Here is an 8,606-nt window from a genome sequence, read left to right as displayed (position 1 = left end):
GACACAAATTAAAATTAGGAATGAAACAGGATCTATCACTATAGATCCTGCAGATGTCAGAAGGATAACAAGGGAATATTACAAACAATTCTACAAACATTAATTTGACAACTTAGATAAAATACACCAATTTCTCCAAAAAACACATAATTTGAATGACCCTATCACTGTCAAGGAAACTGGATATGTAATTTTAAAACTCCCCCCAAATAAATCTCCAGGCCGAAAGGGTTTTATTGGAGAAGTCTACCAAACGTTTAAAGAAGAATTAATGCCAATTCGACAGTCTTTTCCAGAAAATAGAAGAATAAAAAATAGTTTCCAAGTCACTTTATGAAGCTATTATTAACCTGATATCAAAATCAGACACAGTACTAAAAAGGGGGAAGAAAAAGGCCTATACACCAATATTCCTCATAAATATAAATGCAAAAATCAATAGTATTAGCAAAATAGAATTCAGCAACACACTTAAAGAATTATATACCATGATCAAATGGGGTTTATTCCAGGGATGCAAGGCTGGTTTAGTTTTAGTTTTTGTTTTTTTAATTCAACGTAATCCACCATATTAATAGCCTACAGAAGAAAAACTCTGTGATCATATCGTTTAATGCAGAAAAGGCATTTGACGAAATTCAACACATATTCATGATTTAGAAAACAAACAAAAAATCTTTGAAAGTAGAAATAAAAGGGAGCTTCCTCAACTGATAATGAGCATCCACAAAACAACGAGACTGCCAGTGCTGCACACAGTGGTCAGTGGGGAGAGAGCCAGTGCTTCCCCTCCAGGACCAGTTACTGCACAATGACACCCACTCTCAGACCCATACTCAACACGGCGCTAGACTTTCTAGCCAGTGCAATAAGGCAAGGAAAGGAAATAGAATACAGATCAGAAAGAAGAAATAAAATATTTACAGATGGCATAATTAACTATGTAGAAAACCACAAAGAATCTATAGATATGACTGGTATAAAAAATCAACTGCATTTCTATACTAGCAATAAATATGCAGACACCAAAATTAAAAATATAATACCACTTATAATCACTTTTAAAAGTTAAATACTTGTAAATCTAACAAAGCATGTTCAGGATTTACACATTGAAAATTATACAACGTTATGAAAGAAATTAAAGAAGATCTAAATAAATGGAGAGAAACATATTGTGTTCATAGAGTAGAAAATTCTAAATGACAATTGCCCCAAATTGATATACAGATTTAACATAATTACTATCAAAAGCTCAGCAAGACTTTTTGTAGATATAGACAAGATTATTCTAAAATGCATTTTGGAAGGCAAAGAAACTAGAATAATTTTTTAAAATTAAAGAAGAATATAAAGGGAGGAACCCATCTAATTACAAGATTTATTAATTATCCACAGTAATTAAGACTGTGTAGTATTAGTGGAAGGTTAGACATATCACATCACTGACACAGAAGAGAACGAGAAACAGACCCACACAAACATGCCCAAACTTAGTTTTTGACAAAGGTGCTAAGTAAAGCAATTCAACAGAGAAGGCAGCCTTTCAACAAACAGTGCTGCAGCAAAAATGGAGATCCAAAAAACAAATAAGCAAACCTTTACCTTATACAAAAATTAATTCATTAAATTTAAACATTTTTGCTCTACAAAAGACCCTCTTAGGAGGGTGAAAAGATAAGCTACAAAGTAGGGATAAAAAATTTGCAAACCAATATCTAATAAAGGACTAGTTTATATACAGAATACATAAAAACCTTTCAAAACTCAACAGTAAAAAAACAAACCATCCAATTAGAACTGGGCAAAAGACATGAAAAGATATTTCACATCATTAGATATGAAGATATATACCTGGCAAATAAGCACATGAAAAGATTATGTTCTACATCATTACCCATTAGGAAAATGCAAATTAAAACCACACACCTATCAAAAGGGCTTAAATTAAAACAAAACAAAACAAAACAGTGAGAACAGCAAATGCTGGCAAGGATGTGAAGAAAGTACAGTTGACCTCTGAACATGGGTTATAACTGCACAGATCCACTTACACACAGTTTTGTGTTTTGTTTTGTTTTGTTTTTTTTTTCAATAAATACCCATAGTTTTCAGTCTGTGGTTGGGAGTCTATAGATGTGGAGGGCTGACTGTATGCATTGATCTATGCCATTTTATTTATTTTTATTTTCTTTATTTTTTTAAGGTAATTTTATTGATTATGCTCTTACATTGGTCCCAATTTTTCCACCTTTGTCCCCCTCACCCGGTACCCCTGTTCCCTCCAGCAATCCCTTCACCCTTAGTTTATGCTCATGGGTCGTGCATATAAGTTCTTTGGCTTTACCCTTTCCTATATTATTCTTAACTTCCCCCTGTCTATTTTGTTCCTATCAATTGTGCTTCTTGATCCCTGCACCATTTCCCAAATTCTCCCCCTTCCTTCTCTCCACTGATAACCCTTAAAATGATCACGATATCTATGATTCTGTTCCTGTTCTGGTTGTTTGCTTAGTTTTAGTTTTTGTTATTTTTTAGATTCAGTTTTGGTAGTTGTGAGCTTGTTGTCTTTTTAATGTTCATAGTTTTGATCTTCTTTTTCTTAAATAAGTCCCTTTAACATTTCGTATAATAATGGCTTGGTGATGATGAACTCCTTTAGCTTTATCTTGTCTAGGAAGCACTTCATCTGCCCTTCCATTCCAAATGGTAGCTTTGCTGGCTAGAGTAATCTTGGTTGTAGGTCCTTGCTTTTCATCACATTGAATACTTCTTGCCAGTCCCTTCTAGCCTGCAGGGTTTCTTTACAGAAATCAAGCTGATAGCCTTATGGGAATTCCTTTGTAGGTAACTCTTTTCTCTTGATGCTTTTAAGATTCTCTCTTTATTTTTAGCCTTTGGCATTTTAATTATGATGTGCCTTGGTGTGGTCCCCTTTGAGTCCAACTTGTTTGGGACTCTGTGTTTCCTGGACTTGTATGCCTGTTTCCTTCCCCAGATTAGGGAAGTTTTCTTTCATGATTTTTTCAAGTAAGTTTTCAATTTCTTGATGTTTCTCTTCTCCTTCTGGCACCCCTTTGATCCAGATGTTGGCACTATTGGAGATGTCCCAGTCTTCTTAAACTTTCCTTGTTTTTTTGTTTGTTTGTTTGTTTTTGAATTCTTGTTTCTTCATTTTGTCCTGGTTGAATATTTATTTCTTCTGTATGTTACAAATCGTTGATTTGAATCTCGACTTCCTTCCCATCACTACTAGTCCCCTGCATATTCTTTTCTACTTCACTTTATATAACCTTCACTTCTTCCTTTATTTTGTGGCCATACTCAATCATTTTTCTGAGCATTCTTATTATAAGTGTTTTGAACTCTGCAGCTGACAGGTTGGCAATCTGCTTTTCACTTAGTTTTTTCTGGAGTTTTGTTCTGTTCTTTCATTTGGACCGTACTTCCCTGTCTCAACCTGACAGTCTTCCGGTGTTTGCCTCTGTGTATTAGGCTGAGCAGCCGCACCTGTTATGTTGTAAGGATCAGAGCATCAGGTATTCATCAGTGCAGGAAGACCCATTCACTACCTTGTGGCTCTGTATGTAGGACAGGGGTCAGAGAGGGAACAATGCTGCCTGCTTGGCACTTGCCCCTTTTCCAGTTACTCCACCCGCTTCCTGTATGCAACTGGCACTGCTCTAGCTGTTGCCCTGGCTGTGGTTCCCAGAGTGGGTGGCTTTGCAGATGTTCTGGGATTGTGGGGGCCCTCTCAACAAATGAACTCTGCTGAGAGACCGGAAGTTTCTTCCTCTGCCCCAACCCCCACTGGTTTTCACAGCCAGAGGCAATGAGGCTTTATTTTCCCTGGCAGTGGAACCATGAGCTGGGCAGTCTGGCCTGGGGCTGGGATCATTCCCCAGGTGTCCCTCCTGACCACCAGCTGCAATCACTGCCTTGCCACCGCTGCCCACCACCCCCACATGCGTCCTCTCCGCCCTGGCTACCCAGCTCCACCACCCCTATCCAACTGGATGAACACTTCCCCTTTAAATCTTTGGTTGTTGGGCTTCCATACAATTTGGTTTTCTGGCAGTTCTGGTTGTTTTCCTTGTTTTCAGGTAGTTGTAATCCTTAATGTTGTGCCAGGAGGCAAAGTGTGTCTACCTAGCCCCCATCTTGGCTGGAGCCTCTATGCCACTTTATATAAGGGACTTGAGCATCCTCCGATTGTGGTATGGGGTGGGGGGTTTAGAAACAACCCCCTGAGGATACTAAAAAAACAGATAAGTTCTAAGAGAACCAAAGTTATATGTGGTTTTTTGAATGTGCAGAGGGGAGGGTTGGGGTCGATACCCCTAACATCCACATTATTCAAGGGTCAACTGTGTATCACTCATACATTGCTGGAAAGAATGTAAAATGGTATGCCAGTCTGGACAAGTGTAATTTCTTAAAAAACTAAACATGCAACTACCATACAACCCAGCAACTGCACTGCTCGGTATTTATTCCAGAAAAATGAAAACTTACATTCACACAAAAACTGTACACAAATAATTACAGCAGCTTTATTGTAATAGCCAAAAACCGGAAGCAAGGCAGATGTCCGCCAATGGGCGAACGTTAAACAAACTGAGGGACAGGACGCCTTGGAATACTACTCAGCAATGAAAAGAAACAAACTACCGGCACAGGCAACCTGAATGAACCACCAGCAAATCATGAGGAGGGAACGAGAGAACGCCCAAAGGTTACAGGTCGTGCGGCTCCGGTAACACGCCAGTCCTGAGACGTGGGCCCCGCCGGGAGCGAGCTGAGCAGGCCGCAGGGCTGGGAGGGCGGGAGGTGGCTGGGTGGGCCCTGGGGCGGCAGGGGTGCCCTGCTGTAAATCTGTGAGGCCTGGGGGCCTCGGGGCAGGACACAGGGGAAATCTAGGTAGTGTCTCTTACAACTGCAGTGGCAGCTACAATGACCTCAAAATAAAAAGTTTAATTAAAAAGAAATCAAACTTGTTACTTCCCCAAAACTTCCTTTTCACACACACAGAAACTATACTGGAAGGGGGGACCTCCAACAGCCTAAGAGCCAGAGGTTCCAGCCACTAAGGCCTCAGCAACCACTGGAGGCCGCCAGCGTCTTGCCCAGGAGGGCTACCTGCCAGGACCCTCCGCTACACTGCCTGAGTTCCCCGGGCCTTTCCAACAGCTTCTGGAGACTACATACAAGTTTACGCACATACCCTCTCTCAGGCCTGTCTACCTGACCACGGCACGGTTCTTGCTTTCCTCGGGCAGATCGGGGTTGCACCAAGGAGAGCTCCAGCTGTTCCGACAAAGGCCAAACGGGCAGGCCGCGGGCAGACAAGGAGCAGGCGTCCCGGTCTGCTTCTCACAGCGTTGTCAAGCTGCCACACTGATGCTTTGCAGAAACATACAGACCTCTGGACGCAGCCACCCAATCACAACCAGCTCCAAGGCATCCAGAACTTCACATACTTGGCTCTCAGCTCCATGTGTTCTGTCTGTGGCTCAGAGAGCTGGGAGGGGGGAGTCCGTGATGGATTTCTAACAGGTGCTTAACCTGACTTAACCTCAGGAAGCATGTGGCATTGACACAAGCAGTCAGACATGTCACATAATATGGCAACTAAAGAAGAGAGACCCAAAGTTATCAATGCAAACAGGGTCCCACCTTCCCATCTCACTGGAAACATCCCATCGTCCTGAAGTCCCTCTATCATTGGGTGCCCCCTCACCGTCCAAAGCTCACCTCCACAGACAAATACCTTCTACTTGGAAAAGGGCGATTCACTGTCTCCCAGAAAGGCCCCCTCAAAATTTCACGCCCCCTTCAAATACAGTAACTGGCCCAAAGCTAACTGTTTACTGAGGGCTTACTGTGACCGCTGCTGCCATTAATCTAGGACACTCCTGCCTCCCTCTTCTCTGAACTGTTCTGTTTCACTTACACCTCCCCGGGGAATGAAAAATATGTTTCAGGCTTCTGAGCTTGAACAAGCAGTTTTCTGTGTGGTGGGCTCTTCATCCCATCCTGCTGGCAGCTCCCTGCCCACCCTCCCAGGTCTCACCTCCCAACCCCAAGCCGTCTGTGCTCCTTCTCTCTTAGAGCACATCAGCTCCATGTGGACGAGAACCTCACCTTCGTTCAGTGAAGTGCCCAGTGTCAGAAAGGGCTCCAGTGACTGAACGAGTGAACACAGGAATCACTCAATGGACACACTTATTAGTCACCACCTCCCAGCTGAGAACTGAACTGCTCCCCAACTATTGTCCAAGTGGTGTTGGCAAGGCCTTCCCAGCCAGGATGGTGAGCCCGAACCACACCTCTGACTTCCACACACGGAGTTCCCAGATCACTAGGAGACAGACTGGGCAGCACCGAGGAACAACCAGCAAGAAGACATGCGGAATTTCAACTATACTTCTCCCTTTCCTAAATCCAACCCCCAGTCACAGCAGCACGTGCGCCACGCTGGCCCAGGCAAACCAGAAGCGCTGTGGGAAAGCTGGCACTCCTAGAGAGCAGCAGCGCGGCAAAAACACTGACATTTCCATGTTCCTGCCCTAGTAACCCCATGACCAGAAACTGAGCCTAAAGAAACACCACAGAGAGAAGAAAAAAGTTCCACTCATGATTTGGGAGGAACTCAATGTCCCATAGGGAAAATGGTTAAATGAATGGTAATTTATAAACTCACTCAATTACACAGCTATTAATTATAAATAACTAAGGAATTCAAGAAACCCTCCAGAGTATGGCCCACAGGATTCCATCAAGCCAGTGCTTCCTGCACAGAGCCAGATGATTTCGTTCTCCTGGGTGACAGGCACCTTCTAGAGCTATTAGGCAGAATGTCCCCAGGAGCTGCTCTGAAGCTGGACTCACCAAGGCATCAGAGATAATAACATGAAGCGCACACAGCCCCTCTCCCAAGGGGCTCTAGGTCTAGTCAAGACCGACATGGGAACAAGCAACCAGGATGGAGTGTGAAAACATGGTCTCTGTTTATAAAATGCATATAAATGGAGAAAGATTGACAATCAACAAGCAAACAACTATTGTGTTAACTGTCAGGATCATGAACAAGTCTCAAGGGCTTTTTATTTTTACAGATTTTTATAAAGTAATGCTGCTACGTGGCACCCGATACGCCACTCTCCACCAATGGCATGACCTAGCAGCTCAGTAGTGTCAAGACCGGGCCTGGAAACCAGGAGGCCCAAGTTCAAGTCCTGGTTCTATGATTTAGCCGTTATATGGCCCAATGCAAGGCATTATCCCTGTGAACCTCAGTTTCATCATCTACAACAGAGAAAAATACACACATCCTTTCCATATTTTTAAAAGCTACGTCATACACGAATGCCTCAGAATCAGAAACATACATCCCAGCTGCTGCTCAAACCAATCTGGGAATAGGGCTTGGGGGCTACCGGAGTCCAGGGGAGTGGGTCTTACTGTGGAGATGGCAAGTGGGGGTCCCAGACAGTGTGATGGACAGGACTGCAGAGGCCAATCCAGAGGGACTGGAGCCCAGGGCTCCCGACTCCAAGGGCAAGAGCAGAGCATGCAAAGCCCACACAAGCTGCCTCGCACCAGCCTGAATGCCGGAATTCCAAGCGGAGTACCTGTCCTCATGAAAGCTCTTCAAAAGGAAAAGTCCCACACAGGCCTGAAGAAGGATCCATACCAGAAGGGACCAGTATCCCAGCTCTAGGGAAATTGTTGGGGCAAATAAGTTTCTCTGGGCCAAAGGTGGGGGTTGGGCAGCTGCACTCAAGCATTAAGTAGGAGGTCAATGGCCCTTGGGTGGAGGGTTCATTGAAAGATCTACGGGAAGAATGTGTGTAAATCACAAGTAATATATTTTCAATGGTTTTGAGGTTGTTCCTTGCCCTTTCCTTTTTTCCAAGAGTTTCTGTGGAAACGTTTCCACACTCACAGCAAGCAGGCTGTTGAATAGTTTCTACATTTTGATTCCAAAAGGAGAAACAATGCCTGGGTAGCGGCCATCTGGCCGTCTTTATAAGCTGGTAAATCACAGGAGAGTTCAAGGTCACCTGTATTCTGGGGCATTTAGATATAAGTCAGTAAAATGAGATGGGAGCACATGTCAAAGCCCAGTCTTGGGTTGCACTCCTGCCGAGACCTAGCTGTGTCCTGTGGCCACCCAGAAGGAGGGCAAGAGAACCTGACAGTTCTAAGCCCAAGTACACTGAGGAGGGAAGTTTTTCCCACACCAGTGGTCAGCACACACCTTGACTAAGCCCACTAGGGCCATGAGCCACAGGAAACTGGGACTTCTCTTTTAGAACAAACCTGCCAGGGCCAATAAGCATTGACCATCACTACAGACTCTTTGACAGGCCACACACAAACTTGTCCCACAGTGCCATGTGAACCAAATCATGCTGGAGGATCTGAAGCCCTGGATAATACCATCCTGTTGACCATTCTGTTTTGAACCCAAACTATATCCCTCAATGCGGGCACCATCTGTTAACACAGGTTTCCAGGGCCCGTCACCTGCCTCCAAAAGTCAGCAGAGAACAACTGGCCAACGCAAAGATGCTCATAATTAGGCCATGGCCTCTGCAAAT

Source organism: Furipterus horrens, unplaced genomic scaffold (assembly GCF_987537825.1).
Source record: "Furipterus horrens unplaced genomic scaffold, mFurHor1.1.pri manual_scaffold_11, whole genome shotgun sequence".
NCBI lineage: Eukaryota > Metazoa > Chordata > Mammalia > Chiroptera > Furipteridae > Furipterus > Furipterus horrens.
The sequence above is the reverse complement of the archived record's forward strand: the minus strand, read 5'-3'. Positions refer to the sequence as shown.